We start from the raw sequence: 20,794 nt of genomic DNA on the forward strand, positions 1-20,794 counted from the left end.
CTGGCATATTGAGTGCAGCACTTTCACAGCATCATCTTTCAAGACTTGAAATAGCTCAACTGGAATTCTATCACCTCCACTAGCTTTGCTCGTAGTGATGCTTTCTAAGGCCCACTTGACTTCACATTCCAAGATGTCTGGCTCTAGGTCAGTGATCATGTTATCGTGACTATCTTGGTCATGAAGATCTTTTTTGTACAGTTCTTCTGTATATTCCTGCCACCTCTTCTTAATATCTTCTGCTTCTGTTAGGTCCATACCATTTCTGTCCTTTATCGAGCCCATCTTTGCATGAAATGTTCCCTTGATATCTCTAATTTTCTTGAGGAGATCTCTTGTTTTTATTCGTCTGTTGTTTTCCTCTATTTGTTTGCATTGATCACTGAGGGAGGTTTTCTTATCTCTCCTTGCTATTCTTTGGAACTCTGCATTCAGATGCTTATATCTTTCCTTTTCTCCTTTGCTTTTCACTTCTTTTCACAGCTATTTGTAAGGCCTCCTCAGACAGCCATTTCGCTCTTTTGCATTTCTTTTCCATGGGGATGGTCTTGGTCCCTGTCTCCTGTACAATGTCATGAACCTCCGTCCAGAGTTCATCAGGCACTCTATCAATCAGATCTAGTCCCTTAAATCTATTTCTCACTTCCACTGTATAATCAAAAGGGATTTGATTTAGGTCATATCTTAATGGTCTACTGGTTTTCCCTACTTTCTTCAATTTAAGTCTGAATTTGGCAATAAGGAGTTCATGATCTGAGCCACAGTCGGCTCCCGGTCTTGTTTTTGCTAACTGTATACAGCTTCTCCATCTTTGGCTGCAAAGAATATAATCAGTCTGATTTTGGTGTTGACCATCTGGTGATGTCCATGTGTAGAGTCTTCCCTTGTGTTGTTGGAAGAGGGTGTTTGCTATGACCAGTGCATTCTCTTGGCAAAACTCTATTAGCCTTTGCCCTGCTTCATTCCGTGCTCCAAGGCCAAATTTGCCTGTTACTCCAGTTGTTTCTTGACTTCCTACTTTTGCATTTCAGTCCCCTATAATGAAAAGGACATCTTTTTTGGGTGTTAGTTCTAAAAGGTCTTGTAGGTCTTCGTAGAACCGTTCAACTTCGGCTTCTTCAGAGTTACTGGTTGGGGCATAGGCCTGGATTACTGTAATATTGAATGGTTTGCCTTGGAAACGAACAGAGATCATTCTGTCGTTTTTGAGATTGCATCCAAGTACTGCATTTCGGACTCTTTTGTTGACCATGATGGCTACTCCATTTCTTCTAAGGGATTCCTGCCCACAGTAGTAGATTTAATGGTCGTCTGAGTTAAATTCACCCATTCCAGTCCATTTTAGTTCACTGATTCCTAGAATGTCTACGTTCACTCTTGCCATCTCCTGTTTGACCACTTCCAATTTGCCTTGATTCATGGACCTAACATCCCAGGTTCCTATGCAGTATTGCTCTTTACAGCATCAGACCTTGCTTCTATCACTGGTCACATCCACAACTGGGTATTGGTTTTGCTTTGGCTCCATCCCTTTATTCTTTCTGGAGTTATTTCTCCACTGATCTCCAGTAGCATACTGGACACCTACCAACCTGGGGAATTCCTCATTCAGTATCCTATCATTTTGCCTTTTGATACGGTTCATGGGGTTCTCAAGGCAAGTATACTGAAGTGGTTTGCATTCCTGTCTCCAGTGGACCACATTCTGTCAGACCTCTCCACCATGACCCGCCCGTCTTGGGTGGCCCCACACGGCATGGCTTAGTTTCACTGAGTTAGACAGGGCTGTGGTCCATGTGATCAGATCGACTAGTTTTCTGTGATTATGATTTCAGTGTGTCTGCCCTCTGATGCCCCCTCGCAATACCTATCTTCTTATTTGTGTTTCTCTGAGATGCCGGCTCCAGCCGCACAGACAGAGACGGCTGCACAACCGACCACACGCAGAAGCGCGGCCGAGAGGAGCTACCCCAAGTCCAAGAGGCGGTGGCTGCGCGGGCACAGGAGGGCCAAGAGGAGCTACTCCACGTTCAAGGTCAGGAGGGGCGGCCGTGAGGAGATACCCCTCCTCCAAGGTAAGGTGCAGGGCTGCGCTTTGCTGGAGCAGCTGTGAAGAGATCCCACGACCAAGGTAAGAGAAACACAGAGTCTGGGGAAGTGCAATTTGGGAGGTAACTGGAGATGGGAAAAGAAAGTGAACTGGAGGCGGGTGAAGGATTGGCTCAATAGAAATAAAAGCCAGTCCCTTCCTGTCTCTTGCTGGCAATTGCTATAGGCCCCTCAAGGAGACAACAGGAATTCCCAGGTGCTGCTAGAGGTAAAGAACTCGCCTGGCAATGCAGGAGACATAAGAGACGTGGGTTCCATTACTGGGTCAGGAAGATCCTCTGGGGGAGGAAATGGCAACCCACTCCAGTATCCTTGCCTGGAGAATTCCATGGACAGAGGAGCCTGGTGGGCTACAGTCCATGGGGTAGCAAAGAGAAGACAAGGCTGAAGTGACAGCACATACGCAAGAAGGCAACAGTCTCTTACTCAGCAGATCTCAGAGCTGAGGCACGCCTTTCTGTTAACATCTCAGGGGTTGATCCAAGAGGTCTTGGCTGACCCCACTCCTATGAGTCCATGTTCTGCACTCTCAACTTAAGACACACTTTGCAGAGCTCTGAGTACATCCAAGAGCCTCTGGACACATCTGGAGCCTATCCTCATCTCCCAGCCTTTATTCCTGATAAGCAAAGACAAGACCAGAAGGGAAGGTTTACTTCCATGTCCCTATTTAGGGAGGTGAAATGATCATCACTGTGTCACCATACCAGATTCAAGGAGAGTCCTCCCTCCAGACCTCCCTTGCTGGCTTTACAGCTTCTGGCACTAGAATCTTCAGTCCTGGCTTAGGTACAGGTGTTTCTCCTTAGTCATCTCCAGTTCATTTTCTGAAACATCTCCCTTACATCACCGCTGGAGAGTGTTCTCAGCCAGGTGCTGGGCTTGTGCGGAGTGTGATCTAAGTCCCACTGTGGATGCTTATGTGTGTGTTAGTCGCTCAGTCATGTCCAACTCTTTGCGACCCCACGAACTGTAGCCTACCAGTCTTTTCGGTCCATGGAATTCTCCAGGCAAGAATACTGGAGTGGATTGCCATTCCCTTCTCCAGGGGATCTTTCTGATCCAGGGATCAAACCCTGGTCTCCTGCATCACATTTGAGCTACAGGGAAGTCAATGTGGTGGATGTTTGCAGTCAAACTAACATGGAAAACTCTAATGTACAGAGTCATAGGTCCCTCAGAGCAGAGCTATTAGGAGGAGAAATGGGAAGATAAGTAATTGCTGACATTTATCAAGCACTTGGTATGTGCTGAACAATTTACATTGTTTAATCTTCACAACTACCTTATACATCTGCTGTACTGTTATCCCATTTTTCACATAAAGAAACTAAAGCTTAGAGGCTAACTTGTTTGCTTATGTTTGCAAGACTGGTGGGAAGGGAGCCAGTATTTGAACTCAGGTCTGTATGAGACCAGAGGTTTGACTCTTAAGGACAGTGCTTCATCGGGGAACATTCACATGAAACACTTGGTAAATTAAGGTCCTGTACACATTACTCCGGAGAAGGCAATGGCACCCCACTCCAGTACTCCTGCCTGGAAAATCCCATGGATGGAGGAGCCTGGTGGGCTGCAGTCCATGGGGTCGCAACTGAGCGACTTCACTTTCACTTTTCACTTTCATGCACTGGAGAAGGAAATGGCAACCCACTCCAGTGTTCATGCCTGGAGAATCCCAGGGATGGCGGAGCCTGGTGGGCTACAGTCCATGGGGTTGCACAGAATCGGACACGACTGAATTGACTTAGCAGGAGCAGCAGCAGCACACATTACTCCTTGTTGTTACTATGGAACATGATAATAGCTAGCAGTTATTGAGGATTTATGGATTGCCACATAGTTTACATATATCATCTCATTTAATCTTAACAATGCCCTTTGAATATATTACCATCCACATAAAGCTTCCTGGTCCATGATTACATAGCTGATGAGTTTTGAACACTGGCAGTCTGACACCAAGGCCTCCCCTACACTGTGCTGTCTTCCCAAAGACTAAGATATTCATGAAAAATAGTCAATGAAGTGTCAATATTCTGATTGGAAACAATCTGAGAATTGGGGTGTCCTTTTAACTTCCTGGTGGCTCAGCTAGTAAAGAGCCCCGCCTGCCAATGCAGGAGATGCAGAGATAGAGGTTCAGTCCCTCAGTTGGGAAGATCCCCTGGAGAAGGGAACAACAACCCACTCCAGTATTCTTGCCTGGAGAATCCCATGGACAGAGGAGTCTGGCAGGTTATAGTCCATGGGGGTACAGTCCACGGGGTCACAAAGAGTAGAACACAACTGCGCAGCTAATAATTTTACTTTTCAGAACTGCAGTGCTTGCACAGATCTACTCTGAGGAAGACCAAATTGCAAGGGGCACAAATTTTGTCCTGGTACCTTTCTAACTCCATCACAGTTCTGTGTCTCAGGTAAGTAGTGCCCTGTGCCGTTTCTATAAGACTCGGAAAGATCAATAGCCAGCACGATTGTTAACTTAAGCTCTCTTCTCTTTCCCCCAGGTCATTAGTCCCATTAAGCACGTTGATATGTCTTTTTTTTCTGTGGGTTCTTCTTCTGATGTTCCATGGAAGAGTGATTTCTCTGCAAACAAACCTTCAACTCAACTGCGCACAGATAAACCAATCTCCACTCTGCCAGGAAGCCACATTCAATCGTCCTGGAGAAGTAATTTAAATTTGTTCCCCATGTATTGCCAATATTCAGTTCCCACATGTATACAAATCTCATATATCCACAAAATTACTCCTGAATAATCTTTATGATGAGAGAGGTAGTGGAGAGTAGAGAGGGAGAAAGGGAGAGAGAGAGCTTTTCCTTGACTTCAAATTTACAAACGTTTTCTCATTCTAGGCTTTATCAAACAAACAAAAATCAAAGAAACTGTTGCCAATAGACCTGCCTTGTAAGAAATGTTAAAAGAAATTCTTCATGGAGAAGAAAAATAGTACAAAAACTTGAATCTACATAAAGAAAGAACATTGGAGAATGAATAATGAAGGTAAAATAAAAACTTTTATTTTTCTTATTCTTAATTGATGCAACAGGTAACAGTTTGTTCAAAATACTAGCCCCAAATATTTGATTATACATGCTTATATATACATACATATGCTTATGTATGCTTATATATAAATGAAATAAATGGTACAAACAAGCAGAAGAAAAGAAATAAAATAATAAAAATCAGAGCAGAAATCAATGAAATTGAATATAGGAGATAAATAGAGAAAAATAAATAAAACCAAAAGCTAGTTCTTTGAAAAGATCAATAAAATCATTAAGCCTTAGGCCAGGTTAACTAAGAAAAAAGAGAATAAACAATTGCTATTAATAATAACGAAAGTGAAAGAGGAAACATCACTACATGGACATTAAAAGGATAATGAAGAAAGGCTATAAACAACTCTAAGCTTGTAAGTTTGATCTATGGAGTCAATGCAAAAAAAAAAAAAATAAAGTCAGAGTGCTGACGCCATGTGTATATCTCTCAGACTTCATTTTAAGCTTCTTGAAGACAGACTATTTTGTGTCCACCGGTATCTAGTAATAGGCTTTGCAAAGAGTATGTGCTCATAACTGCTGAATGAATGTTATTTGCAGATCCAGAAAACTATTTCAATCAAGGAGTGTTTATTACTTTTCTTAGCGCTTCCTCTATACCATCAAAATTTCTCCTGGTCAGACAGTGTCGATAACCTTTCCTATGTAAAACTTGTGCTGGGTGCCAGGCACTCTGAGATGCAGAGGATAAAAATGGAATGAAATCTAATTCCTCTACTCCAAGAACTCATAGTCTATGCTTTAGCCTTTTTCCCTGAGTGGAGGGGTGGGGGTTCCTGTGAGTCCCTTAAGTACATCTCTATGTACTGTATGGAGTACAGAGTTCTTTCCCACCTTTCCAGATCCCCAGATGTAAGCACAAGCTGCAAAACCAGGCTGCTTAGACAGGAAAAGCCAGGCAGTCACACTTGTGCTTGCAACGCCCCTGTTATTGTTCTGGGTGGAAGATAGAAAACCGAGGAACAGAGAAATGGCAGATGAAGCCTTTTAATTTGCTAGCAATTAATCCTTTCACTTACTTTAAATTAAAACATTCAGCCTTTCCCAGTCACTCATCAACAACTGTTAACATCAGTGTCTTCTCAGCTTTTGGAAGGCTCTGAGTATAAACAGCCCATTACCTTGCAATGAAAGATAAATTGTAGAACCTTGATTAAGCAGAATGCTCTGGGAATGAACTTCACTGGTTCGTTGATTCTTCTACTTATCAGAGACTTAGCCAAAAAACATTTTTTAAAAAATTTAGCATTCATTCATTACATCCATTAATCACTGTAACATAGAGTGATTAAGAATAATCTCTGGAGCCAGACCCCCTGGATTCAGTGCCAGCTGTCACTTGGTTACCCTGGACAGCTTGCTTACCCTCTCTGTGCTTCTGTCTCTTTATATGTAAGATGGGTTTTTTTCCTTTTTGCAGCTTGAGGCAGTTGTAAAATAACTTAATGTAGCTTTTTACAACTGTGTATTCTATAGTATTTTTTCATTTGGTGAAATTTTAACTGTTAATGTTTTTGGCATTGTGCTTTGTACCATTTATTAAATTTAAAAAAAAGAAAAAGAAAAAAATATGTAAGATGGAGATGATAAAGTACTTACTGCATAGCATATTTATGAAAATTAGATATATTAATATATATAAAATCCAAAGGATGGTACTTACTGTATTGTAAATGCTACATAACCTATATAATAATAATAATAATTGTTATTATTATTACTGTCACTGTCATTGATCACTCCCATATTTTCTCTATGAATGCGCAATGAGCAGGATAAGTATGATCTCTGCCTTACAGGGAAATTCTACTACTATAAAAACAAACGCCATAGAATTATTATAGAGTAAAATATGAAAACCTACCCTCATCTCCCCTGATTCTATTTTCCAGAGGTAACCATTATTAATAATTTCATGCATGTCCTCCCAGTCTGTTTTTCTAGGCATATGAAAATATATACATAAACATCAGTTGTTCATTTTTATTTAAAACCAATTGTTTTGCTAACACATACACATCATGCACATTTTTGCAGGTCAGTCCACAGAAAACTATCTCCTTTGAAGTGACTGGCTTTGTTTTCTTTGTAAGATAAGCTATACTTTAAAATTTAAGTTTCTTCCTATTGACACACATTTATATTGGTTTCATTGTTTTACTAATGAAAACAACATCAGACCAATGTCATTATACAAGTAGCCTTGCATATTTGTAGAATATTTTTAAGCATAATAGATGGACCTTATAGCCCATTTTCCCATGATATGAAAGCAGGAATAAAGCAAGGTTGAAAGGACAGCCTCAAAGCCATTATGACAAATTCCCATCCCATCTCCCACTGGGCTGTGGCTGCCACCATGGGAGAAGAGTCAGTTGGGTTGAAACTCTAGCACAAGCTTAGAAAATTGGTTTTTTGAATGAATCTCTCCACAACAGCTTATTTGGTTGCAGTTTTCTTCTTTCTAAAGATGTGGTAGAAGCATTCTCATTAATAGACAGCTGTGATTCGCCAAGTTTCAGGTAATTAAGGCTTTCCTCTTCATCTCAGAATCTCATTCACAGCCCTTTTCTCTCCTAGGCCACTCTTCTGAAGGCATTGTGACCTGGCCAAAAAAAAAAACAAAACCAACCCCGTGACAGTGTGACTTTCATTCTCCTTCAGATTTTTAGAGCACCTGAATGAGGAAAGAGGAACAAGTAAGCACAGAAAGAGGGAAGAAGAGTTCAAGGAACCACAGCCAGATGGGGCCCATGATGTGCTCAAACTGAGGAGAGAGAAACCTCATGCTTTAACGATTCACAGACGATGACAAATCGGGTAAATGCCTTTGTGGTCCCTGCTAAGCTAAAGACATGCTGAAAACAGACCCTAGATGTGAGTCAGTTTATAGGCTTAACTTCCCCGCAAAGAGACCCAAAATACAGTGGCTCAAAAAGGCAGAAGTTTAACTCTTGTTGTTGGGAGGTTCACAGATGGGCGGGATGTCTAGAGCAGACACACAGCACGGTTGCCCAAGGTGATCTAGATATACAGGCGTTGGGCAGCTCTCCCATCCTCAGAGGTAGCTCCCATCTTTGGTTTAAGGTGGCCATTGCAGTCGCTGTTCTTTCCCACACAGTAGGAAATGGGGAGTGGAGCACAAGCCCTTTTCTCTCTAAAGAATATAGTACTGATGTTGCTCACATCACTCGCATTCATGTTCCAGCAGCAGGAAAGTAGTCGTATGTCTCTCCTAGCTTCAAGGGAGGCTGGGAAATGCGGTTGCTTCCTGGATGACCTTTTGTTCAGATAAATCTTGGTATTTTATTATGAAGAAGAAGAAGAAAGAGGAGGAGGGAAGAATAAATACTGGAGTTTTTGCAGAATTTGGAACTGGAGGGTAGACATGAGAGCATGGAGTGTGTGCTAAGTAGCTTCAGTCATTTCTGACTCTTTGTGACCACATGGACCGTACGTAGCCCATCAGGCTCCTCCGTCCATGGGATTTCCCAGGCAAGAATACTGGAGGGGGTTGCCATAGCCTCATCAAGGGGATCTTTCTGACCCAGGGATCAAACCCATTTCTCTTATGTCTCCTGCATCGGCAGGTGGGTTCTTTACCACTAGTCCCACCTGGAAAGTCCATTAGATCACGGCACCAAGGTGTAAACCCAGTCAGACAAGAATTGACGATGAGTGTATTCAGGATTAAACATCCTTTTGGGTCACCTGCGTGGGATCTTCTGACCAGATCAGGTCCCCTGCTTTACCCTGTGACACCAAGGTGGGCTTTTCCTTTCAAAGCTCTGCTCACACCTGCAATTGATTGTTTGTCTAATGACCATCTTCTCTGCTAGAATGGAAACTCCATGAGGACAGAAACCACATCTGTCTTATTCGATGCTGTATCTGCAGCGCTATCATAGGGCTTGGCACTAGTGGGGCCCAAAAAATGTTTGTAGAATGAAGGGGTAACAAAGAGACACCTAGACTCTTCTCTCAAGACAGTCACAACCTAACTGGATAAGTGGGGGTACAGACACACATGCAGTTACTACCTTGGGAAAGTCCTATATTAGTGGGATTCAGAAACTGACACGAGAATACAAAGAAAATAGCCTCCAAATGAGAATATGGCAGCTGTTGTTGAGTGCCACAGAGCTGAAATCCAGGTTCCACTCCTCAACCAAGCAATGGAGAAATCAGATTGCATCCAATGGGACTGCCAACCTTGACATGTGACTAGAGTTTATGCTTCAGATAAATGGTTTACTGCCTCAGACCTCCAACCACACTAAGTACACATTCTTTAAAGACTCAATTGTGAACATCGCATTTCTATGGTAATTTCTCTGATTCACGCTACCCTACACTACCCTGTTCAGACAGCCCAGATTCCTTCCTCCCTGGGTCCCCTATTGTTTCCTACACTTCAGTCTGTCACAGCACCTGCAGCCCTTCAGAGCACTTACAGTTCAGATGTCTCTAAGACTTCCCTCAGTGAAAGCTCCCTTAGGTCAGGGGCTGTGCTTATATATCCATATTTCCTAGCATATCACATAGGGTCTGGTGTTCAGAAGACATTCAGCAAATACTGAATGATGGAAGTCCATCCATGGCTAGGAATATACTTCCAGAGCAAGGAACCTGTACTCATTAAAACACTTACTGATACTTCCTTGGTAGTCCAGTGGTGAAGACACTGCACTTGCAATGCAGGGGGCCCAGGTTCGATCCCTGGTCAGGAAACTAAGATCCCACATCCTCAGCTAAGTACTCAAGCTAAACTATTGAGCATGAATGCTGCAATGAAGACCTAGTGCAGCCAAAATAATAATGAGAAAATACTGCATTTAGAGTCATTTCTTTACAGGTGAGTAGGATCATGGCAGGTAGCTGTGGGCCCTGACTCTTGGTTAGAGGGAAGGGGATTCTTAATTGGGAGCAGGGATTCTTAATTGGGAGCAGTGGGACTTTTTGATGATTTTCAGTGTCTCAGCATCATTGGCTCAGGGACAATGAGTAGGAAATGACACGAGTACCAAAGGTTCAGGAGATGCTGATACAGCAACAAAGCAGGTGCCAGCTGAAGTTCAAGCGGCCTCAGTGACTGGTTTGTGTAAGCACCACTGTTGAAGAGTTCTTGGATATATAAGGGCATAGTCCTTGATGGGATACCTGGACCAAATCCCATCCTTTCAGAAAACTTGGATGTGTATTGTGTCTTAGTGCTATGTTTAGGGATGTGGTCCAAAATGCTTCCGAGTCCTCGCTTTCTTTTCTCTTCCTTCCTTTTGGGGAGGTCAGACCAGTGAGTGACTCACTCAGAAACTACTGGGCACTGAACATAAGCTGTTCTCAGAGTCAGCTGGCAGATCTCAGGGAAGTCATAGTCAAAGAGAGCCAAAACACGGTAACGCCAAACAAACCAAGAACCACCAGGGCTTGCTACGTTGTAGGACTGATCTACTTGTTCAAAGTGCTTTCATATAATAATTTTATTTGATCTTGACAGAAATTCTCTCGGACCAGCAGAGAGGGTACAGGCACAGAAAGCCAAGGTGAATTGCTCACCCAAGGTCACTCAGCAAGGTAGAGTAAAGGGGGAAAAGCCAACACTCTCCAAGTAAAGGACAACAGATGGAGGAAAGCGACAGAAAGATCAATTTTCTCTCAATTCAAAGGGAAAGTTCTAACAGGCAGAGCTGTGCTCTGGAGGCAAGGGGGAGCTGCCTCCAGGTGCCCAGGTGTTGGTGGGCTGGAGGCCTGGAAAGCTCTGGAGAGACAGAGGGCAGGAGTTAAGGATTCTTGTATATGATAACCCTTAGGTTTCTTTCATCCCTGGCATTTCTGATGTTGGGGGAAATGGCAACAGTTGGTCCAAAAGGAATCTGAAGCTTATAAACAAGCAACCAGTCCTTAGCTGAGCCCTCAGGTCCCAAGTCCAGGAATGAGACTGTGACCTGCTCTTTTGCTTTCCACCTGTGTGCTGATCTCTGGGCCTCCCCTGGTACCCCAGCCTCACCTTCACCCCACACTCCATCTGCAGCCCCAGCGCTCAGTATAGCCTACTCTCACCTGAAATTACTATGTGCTGCTGAAAAAGCACCGAGCACACTCTCTGGAGACCCTGTGTCACTAGGAACAGCCTGGCCAGTTGACCCTGGGCTCATGGCTGCCCCACCGAGCTGTGGCTACCTCATCCACACTAGTGTCAAGCCCTCAGCTTGGACAATGCAATTAGAAATTCACCCTTAGCACCAAGGAGAAGACTAGTTTTCTAGATCCAAGGGTAGAACTTGAACGAGTTCTTTCTTTCTATATGAATGGACTTTGCACAGTCTCAGGTTTCCAAGGGGATACAGTAAAAACACAAGCCAGCTTCAATATGGCCTCGTCAGTACCTGACCCTCACTGGAGCAAAAAGGGATAGGACTCCCAGCCAGAAAAGAAAGTTGAGGTTACAGTTTTTCAGTCCACATACGCAGACACTTTGAACACACCATTGCCTTCTATCCTATTCTGTCTTATCTTACCCTCTTTTCTCCTCTCCTCTCCCATGCGATATCCAATCTGTTTTATTACAAGCAAATTGCATCAGTTTTATGACCAAGACATACCAGCTTTGATTACCTTGGGGGATACTTGAGTCACCAAAGAAAGCCTTGCTACAAAATAGAACTTACGTGGAGGGCTCTAGGCTCTAATGAAAGAGGATGATCCCCTTAATTAACAGTTAACTTCTTCCCTGCAGAGTCCTTGACTGGACTCACATCTCACAGATACTCTGACCATCCTTCGGTCTGGCATATGCTCTTTTCCTAAACACTTTCCTTTCTAATCCCCCACACTCATCTTCCTTCACCTGACTAATTTCTGCTCACTCCTCAGGTCTCAGTTTAGATCCTACTTCCCTTGGGAAACTTTTATTCCTCCTCAAGAATGAATTAAATGTCTTTCTTAAATCTTTCCAATGTAGTAACCACCTTCAACTGAGCAGTTATGAACCATAGGACCCTAAGGAAGACCACTGACATCAGAGATATGTTGCATAGTGTACAACCTGAACAACTGTCTATGGCTGCCTTGATCCCAAAGTTCTCTGTACTTCCCCTTAGAGTAGCAGCTGCCTTGAATGGTAAGTGCCTGTTTTCTCATGCTGTTTCTTAAGGAAAGGATTTTTTCTTGAGCACTATCATGTTCCCAGGGACTCAATAAATGTTTGTTAAATTAACTTACAAATATCTTTAAAAATATCAATACCACACTTACCTCTGACCTTATATTATGACTGCTTCCTGTTTGCTTTTTACTTTCTTCTACTTCGTTCTCTGTATTCTTCTACCTATCAGTCAAACTCTTGCATCCAGGTCCTGTCAACACCTGCTATTCCATCAGAGCAGGGAAAGCCTTTCACAGTTGTAGTTTCCTTGGGCTGCCGTAACAAGCTACCACAAACCAGATTGCTTCAATAATAGAAATTTATAGTCTCACAGTTGGGGAGGCTGGAAGTTCAAAATCAAGGTGTTGGCAGGGCTTCACCACCTGTAAAACATGTAGGCAAAAATACTTCTTACAGCTTTGGCTTTTTCCTTGCATGTTTGGCATTCTTTGGCTTATAGATGGATCACTCCCGTCCCTGCTGCCTTTGTTACATGGCCATCTTCTCCCTCTGCATCTGTGTCTTCATATGGTCATCTTCTTACTAGTGCACTATCATATTGAATTAGGGCTCACGCTAATGACTTCGTCTTAACTTGATAGAATCTACAAAGACCCTATTTCTGAATAAGGTCACATTCACAGGTACTAGAGATTAAAGCTTCCATATATCTTTGAGGAGGGACACAATTCAACATGTACCCATAGTATAGGCAGTGTTTTTTCAAACTTTAGCATGCATCAAAATTACGTAGCATGCGTGCTCAGTCATTTCAGTCATGTCTGGCTTTTTGTGACGCTGTGGACTAGAGCCCACCAGCCTTCTCTGTCCATGGGATTTCCCAGGCAAGAGTACTGGAGAGGGCTGCCATGCCTTCCTCTAGGTTACCTTCCCCACCCAGGGATCGAACCCACATCTCCTGTGTCTCCTGCATTGCAGGCTGATTCTTTACCACTGAGCCACCAGGGAAACCCCAAATAACCTAAAGTGTTTGTTAAAATACAGGCTGCTGGGTCACATACCCAGTTTCTGATTCAGGAGGTCAAGGGTGGGGCTTAAGAGTGTGCATTTCTAACACATTCCCAGGGATGCTGTTGCCGCTGGCCTTCCTGGTAGCACACTGTGAGAACCGCCCGTGAAAGACCTTGCAGCTCAAGATGCAGTCCGTGGGCCAGCAGCATGAGCATCACTAGGAAGCCTGTTGGAAACACAGTCTCTCTCTTTCTGCCCATACCTTTAGACCTATGGGATCAAAATTTTTATTCTATTAAGTGATGGGCCCCAGCACAAGTAGGGAAGTCAACTGGCCCTGGATATAGAGGCCAGGTTCTATAAAGTCAAGCCAGGAGGCTTAGTCCCAGTCAAGTTGGCCTCGTCACAGAGGTCTCAGAGAGCTTCAGTTGGTATCGGGTCCATATAAGAGGCCACACCTCTCCTGCAGGTCCCCCACATCTACCCTCAAACCTGCCCAAGTTTGGGGGATACTGGGAAGTCACACCTGAGATCAAGTTCTTAGATAAGCAACAGAATTTCAGGTTGTACACACCACCTTTGCCAGAGAAAACAGGGCTAACTCTGAGAAGCCAGTGAGACTTACACTGAGAGATGCCAATGGGCCAGAGGGAATTACAAGACTCCAGAAGTACAAAAAAGTGTACAAGAGAAATGTATTATGAGGGTTTTTTTTCCTTGGATTCATGCCTCTTCTCTTGGCTTATCTTTCATTCTTTTAGTGCCATCTGTTATATAACTATTTATTTTCAAGGTTACTCTAATTTGAGAAACAGGTGTGATAAGGTGTGTGCTTTAAAAGAGAAAGTAGAGAATGGTACACTCTTGTGAGTTCCTCTGAATGTTCTCAAAGATTGTGAAATTCCATCTGTTAACATAGTTATATTTCCCAGTGATATTGTTTGGGGTGAGATGTTTGTTCTGGCAAGGACTGTTTTCAGTGATGACTATCATGGTTTTCTAAATAAAGAACCAAGCCCCAACCTGACCCTGAACTAAAATAAAGGAAAGCTCTGATATCCAAAATGTTCTAGAGACTCAGGCCACACCTTTTTACACTGGGCTGGGTCTATGACCTCTCCTTGGCTCTTCAGCTAAGCCAGCCAGAGTTGTTTACTACCTACCTTTCATCTGTACCCACTGAAATCATTCATCTGTACAAAGATTTTTCCCCTCCTTAAGAGATGCTCTCAAAGTCAGTATGACTTACAAGCAGTAGCAGAGTTTCAGAGCTGATACCTGTCTTACAGCTTATCAACTTCAATCTCTCCCTTTTATAGGTACAGAGAAAAGTGACTCAACCTAGCTTTCACAACTAGCCTGTGGCACAACCTTGAGTAAATTTCAGATCCAATTACTTGCCAGAACTTTCCAACCACCCTCTCATCCTACCATCTGCCCTGGAGATAAACTGACTGAAGTTAACTCTAAACTAGTAACCTGCCATGTTGCTTCATACCATCACCAGCCTACATCTGTGTTCTCTATTCCAAACCAACTGAGGACAGGAGTGTTAGCCCCAAACTGTTTCCAAGGCAGTACAAGGTCAGGGATATATCTGCCACCCCCATACCAAGGACTAGGGGGCTGTCTCACAGCACTGGGCAATTCAAGAGCACTTGGGAGGCGCACAGGTAGGTGAACAGAACCAGGCTGCTGGACCAGGTTCTGTAGAAACTGGGAGCACAGCCTCCATCTAACAAGGCAGCTAATAATAATACTCACCTCCGGTAGATGGGAGCCTTTGGAACTGAGGGACCAAGGATACCAGACAGACCCATCTTTTAAAAGATAGTAGAATTTTGTACGTGCTTATAAGTGAAATCTCTTGCATTTAAAATATTGGCTCACATTTTAAATGTTTTTCAAAACCCTCGCAGGCTAAACACAACCCAGCCCATGAACTGCTGACACAGCTGCCGCAGCTTAGCATAGGTTGATGGTGGACACTACAGCAAGACAGACCAATGCGAATCCTGGCTCAGCCCCTGTCTGTGACCTTGGGCAATATGCCTCTCTAAACTTCGGTTTCCTAATCCATAAAACAAAGAAAATATTGGTCTTATTTCACAGTGTTCTTGGGAAGATTAGGTGACATCATGTAGATGAAGTGCTCAGAAGTCTGCCAGGCACATAATCAATACTCAATAAAAGTTAACACTGCCACTATTATAAACTGAATCATAATGACCCGAAGGTTCCCCATCAGAGCTCCACCCAGAAAACTCTCTCAAGTGAGGCCAGCACTTGTAGTCCCTTGTGGCCAGTTCCTGGCACAGCATCTTCTGTGACTCCGTGGCCTCTGCTGAGTGTTTTTGGTTAACTTAACACAGCGTCCTTGCTTGCAGCTCCCCATTGCCGCTGTATAGTCGCTCAGTAGTGTCCAACTCCTTTGTGACCCCATGAACTGTAGCCCACCGGGCTTCTCTGTCCATGGAATTGTCCAGGCAAGAATACTGGAGTGGGTTGCCATTTCCTTCTTCAGGGGATCTTCCTGATTCAGGGATGGAACCTGCATCTCCTACATTGGCAGGCAGATTCTTTACCACTGAGCCACCTGGGAAGCCCATAGTTCCCAGTGGGAATGGATAAATCCAGGATACCTGGCAGGCTGCTCAAACCACAGAGCAGAGACCTGGAGGGCTCCAGGGCATGGCCAGGGGCTGTGAGCATGCACAGAGGGAAGAATGGCTCAGGTGCTAGGCCTGCAGTGTTGGGTAAGGAGGTGAACACGGTCCAGCATCAGCTCAGACGGTCAGGTATAAGAATGTGGCCCCTGACCTGAAAGAAACCTTGGTTCTGTTCTTTCTCAGCCAGTCAGGCAGCCACAAATGATGTGCCCAAGACTGGGATCTGGCCTGCAGTGCCTGATGGGGCCCGTGAAGGCTTCAGTGTGATTGAAAACTCTTTGAAATGCTGCCCAACCAGTGCTTTGGGTGATACTGAAATTCCCAGCAAGGATGGAAAGGAATTTGGAAAGAGATGCTGGTAATTCCCTGATGGTTGGTAGTTAGGACTCTGCGCTTTCACTGCAGAGATCCTGGGTCAGTCCCTGGTTGGGGAATTGTTAATAAGATTCCACAAGCTGGGCACTGTGGCCAAAAATTTTTTTTAAAAAGAGATGCTGTGGTGCTTGATATTCGTGTTGCTTGGTATCTGGGGGTCTTAGTGCCCTTGTAGAAATGCAAATTTGCCTCTGCTCACTGGAGGCTGGGAGCTGGATCTCTTCAGAGCATACAAAAGCTGCTCAAGTGAGCAGGGCTTCAAGACTTCATAGGGCATAGTCCACAGTGGGTACAGCTAGGATGGTGCCGCCCAACACATGAAACACTCAGGCAGGAAGGATAGAAACATTGAAAACAGCCTTGACAGAATTAACTCTCTTTTGAAGAGATTTTTTAAAATGTCCTAGAAGTTATTTTGCTTAACACTATCTGCATAAACCAGAGGTCATTGAAATGATAAATAGTCCCCTACCTCTCAGGCAACAGATAAGGACTATTTTAAAGGTGCCCCATTCTGTGGACACTACTGTCTTGAATATTTTATAAATTCCTGATGAATTGTATATTGGAATAATGCTTCTTATTCTATTTCCAGTTCCTTTCACAGACATGGAAGAAAATAGACCAAGAGGAAGGATTTAATATTTACGCAGTACTTAGTATCCCCCCCCTTTTTTTTTTCTAGAAACTATATCCACCATCCTTTTTTTCTCCCAAATCCAATTCTCTTGTCAGTGCTACAAAAGAATTCATTATTTATGGGAGTTGCAGGGAAGCTTGCTGTAGCATAGTTCTAAGAGGTGATAGTGTGTGGTTGTTCATTTGTCAGGTTTTTAGAGTCAAAGAGAACAGAGTTTCAGGTCTTACCTCACCACTTCCTAGATGTGATCTTAGGCAAATCGCTGAACCTCTTCAAGCTTAGTTTCTCACAGCTATAAAATGAAGCTAATATGAGGCTCTACCTCAGAAGACTGTTCTGAAAATCAAATGAGTTAATGTACATAAAATACTTAGCGAGTGCATATTAAGTGCAAGAGTCGGACACGACTGAACGACTAAACTACCACTATTAAGTGTTAAACCAATGTGTGTGTGAAGTTGCTTCAGTTGTGTCTGACTTTTTTCGATCCCATGGACTGTATGTAGCCCACCAAGCTCCTCTGTCCATGGGATTCTCCAGGCAAGAACACTGGAGTGGGTTGCCATGCCCTCCTCCAGGGGATCTTCCCCACCCAACGATTGAAGCTACAGCTGTTATATCTCCTGCTTTGGCAGGCAAATTAATGTTAGCTGTTGTTAAAATTTCCTCCAATTTAACTCTTAAAAAAAAAAATCCACATTTCAAAAAGTGGCTTTTCCTTAAATTGGTATGGCTTACTGAAGATGTGCTTCAGTTTCTGGAGGAAGAACATGGAAGAGGTAAATCATTCTCACTACTTTATAAGGCCTGTGTATTGGGGCTTCCCCTAAAAGCATCCCAGGGAAGGCATCAGAAGACACAAGGGAGTTTCAGACTCCAACTGACCTTCAGGGTTTCCTGAGTTGGAGCAAAGTGACAGGAGCTTTATACTTGCTACTGATCAGTCACTGGTTGTGAGCTAACCCAAGAAAGGGGCTCACTTGAGTGGGGAGACTCATTGCAGGGGGGCAAGAGAGGGTGATCAGCCAATAGCATCTCCAGCAGCAGGCCAGCCAGCCATTCAATGAAAGGGAAGGGGCACCTGGTGGCAAATCCCAGTTTCCACTACAACTCAGTTGCACATTTTCTGTCTTAAAAAAAAAAAAAAAAAAGGCTGTATTTTTTTCTTCTAAAGAGCTCTCAGCACTTCACAAACCAGCACATTTTTCTCATCCATTTGCAGATGGCTCTTGAAAAAGTGAGGGGCTCCTTGCCCTGCTCAGGCCATTTTCACATAATGAGAAGTGACCGTGGCAAGCCAGGAACAGTGATAGGGAATCACACACAGGGGTCCTGCCATTCAGCAAGGATTCTGCTACTGCATTATTGCTTGCTTCTTATTTTGCTACCATATCCAGTTGCCGTTAAGGCCCAATCTGAATGGTATTTGGGGTTTTGTTTCATGGAGAATGATGACTTCTCAGGGCTCCACCCCATTTTAAGAGCATCATGAACATTCTCAAACATCTTCCACGGCCATAATTCAGTTTCAGTACTAGGAAAGTGGGAGCGGATGAGGATGCTTGGGACTCCTGCCAATCAAATGAAGCAGGGGAGTCTAAGGGAAACAGAACTTCTTGCCCAGACACCCAGGAGCCAGGCCTTCCTACACCTTGCCCCTCACCCTGCCCCTCACCCTGTTCTCTCAGCTATGTTAAGAATCCAGCTATCTTAAATCACAGTCCGTGCCAGGGACAGCTTCCAAGAGGGTCAGTTACACCGTCCAGGGTGTAATCACTCGGGGAAGAGTCTTGATGTCTGGACACTACAGGACATTTCTAAGCTAGCTGACAGGTATGCAATTTCTGGCCCTAGAAAAACTGCGATTTCAGCATTCCTGCAGGATTCACCAATACATCCTTTTTTCCTACATGATAAGAGTTTGAAACATACAGTGCATTAATTCCCCTTGGAGTTCAGATGGTCCTTAAGGCTTTGTTTTTATCTTTTGCTGTATATCAGGAAAGGAGCTCCTGGAGCCATCAGAGGTTCCCAGATTCTGTCTTCAGAAAAAGAACAGAGGAGTTTGTTTCAGACAAATAGGATTCATGTCAAAAAACATTAAATGAGTCAAAGAAGAACATTTTATACTCAACAAAGATACATTCTACACTAAAGATCTCAGCACTGAAAGCTTTCTATAACAATAACAAAGTATGCTAGAAACATAAGGGGAAAAATACTTGAAATACAATATTTGTAGGAGACTTTTAAACACACATATCTCAAATTTTGACAGCTGAAATAAAAGTTGTCAAAAACATAGAAAAAAATCTGAATCATAGATAGAATTTTTCTTTTACAAGGAGAAAATATGACATCTTTATAAGCTTCTGTGGAACATTTACAAAGAGTGATCATAAATAAGACACAAAGATGAACTCAATAAGTTTCAAAGCATAAAATTTATATGAACCATTTTATCATATCAGAAAGTGATAAACTGAAAATTAAACAAACAAATAAAACATCCACTTGAGGTGAAGTGCTAAATAACTCCCAAACAGTTATTATGACAAAGTGAAATAAAAATGACACATACAGGCTATTTTTATTTGTTATTTTTAATTAAAAAGTCAAATTGAGGTATAATTGACATAACATGACATTATGCTATTTATAAAATAATGAAATGAGAATATTTTTGGTGCATTCATGTAATGAACACTTGAAAGTGAAAGTCGTTCGGTTGTGTTCAATTCTTTGTGACCCCATGGACTGTAGCCTGCCAGACTCCTCTGTCTGTGGAATTCTCCAGGCAAGAATACTGGAGTGGGTAGCCATTTCCTTCCCCAGGGCATCTTCCCAACCCAGGGATCAAACCCAGGTCTCCCACCTTACAGGCAGATTCTTTAAAATCTGAGCCACCAGGGAAGCCCCAATTAACACTTAGTGATCACCTATCAGATACTAGACATTGTCTCATAGGAGGACACACAGCACTGAGAAGACAAACTCTGTTCTCACGGGCTTGTATTTTACTAGAGTAGGGGAAGATACGGAGAAGGCAATGGCAAGCCACTCCAGTACTGTTGCCTAGAAAATCCCATGGATGGAGGAGCCTGGTAGGCTGCAGTCCGTGGGGTCGCTAAGGGTTGGACACGACTGAGCGACTTCACTTTCACTTTTCACTTTCCACTTTCACACATTGGAGAAGGAAATGGCAACCCACTCCAGTGTTCTTGCCTGGAGAATCCCAGGGACGGGGGAGCCTGGTGGGCTTCCGTCTATGGGGTCACACAGAGTCGGACACGACTGAAGTGACTTAGCAGCAGCAGCAGCAGGGGAAGATAGCTGATGAAGAAGTACCAGCAAAACAAGGAAGTTTCAGGGGGTGATACTTGCTTTAGCAAAAGGAAACAGAGTGATATGACTAGGAGTGCCTGGGGAGGATGGTAGTACTTTTGGCTGGGAAAGCCCCTCTGAGATACCATTTAAGCTGAGCTCTGAATGTCAGGAAGAATTCACCATGTCAGGATCTGGGAAAAGAACATTCTTTTAGAGAGGAATACCTACACACTGTGCATCGAAGTTAGGAAATTGGATGCAGCCAATGCAAAAATGGATAACTTTTAAGTTTCATCATTATTGAAGAAAGAATGAAAATAATTGCATTATTGATTCAATTCGAGAAGTTAGAATAAGGATAAAAAATCCTTTTAAAAGGAGAAAGGAACAATAAAGATAACAAGCAAAATATTGCAAAAACAAAAAAGCAGGATTTGAGGTGGGAGGGAAATTTAAGAGGGAGGGGACATATATATACCTATGGCT

At 43.3% G+C, this 20,794-nt stretch overlaps 1 long non-coding RNA gene and 1 other non-coding gene across 13 annotated transcripts in view; both read left to right on the forward strand.

Annotated features, from left to right (window-relative positions):
* LOC129541691 (uncharacterized) overlaps positions 1–20,794 on the forward strand; it is a 60,325-nt gene that overhangs the window by 35,288 nt on the left and 4,243 nt on the right. For 5 of the 12 annotated variants that reach the window (XR_016037270.1, XR_016037274.1, XR_016037277.1 and 2 more), the window contains 6 exons: positions 1,895–4,529; positions 4,620–4,785; positions 4,972–5,119; positions 7,762–8,001; positions 10,679–10,755; positions 12,143–12,301. This is a non-coding gene — a long non-coding RNA (uncharacterized LOC129541691). Of the gene's footprint in view, positions 1–1,894; positions 4,530–4,619; positions 4,786–4,971; positions 5,120–7,761; positions 8,002–10,678; positions 10,756–12,142; positions 12,302–15,216; positions 15,685–20,794 lie in introns of those variants that run through there. The other 7 variants (XR_016037278.1, XR_016037269.1, XR_016037271.1 and 4 more) reach the window with 7 other exon arrangements.
* Positions 9,840–9,912, forward strand: TRNAA-UGC (transfer RNA alanine (anticodon UGC)). The gene has a single exon. It is a non-coding gene; the product is annotated as a tRNA-Ala (tRNA).

This window comes from Moschus berezovskii, chromosome 4, assembly GCF_049115385.1.
Source record: "Moschus berezovskii isolate FMDL1 chromosome 4, NW_MosBer_1.0, whole genome shotgun sequence".
Taxonomy (NCBI): domain Eukaryota; kingdom Metazoa; phylum Chordata; class Mammalia; order Artiodactyla; family Moschidae; genus Moschus; species Moschus berezovskii.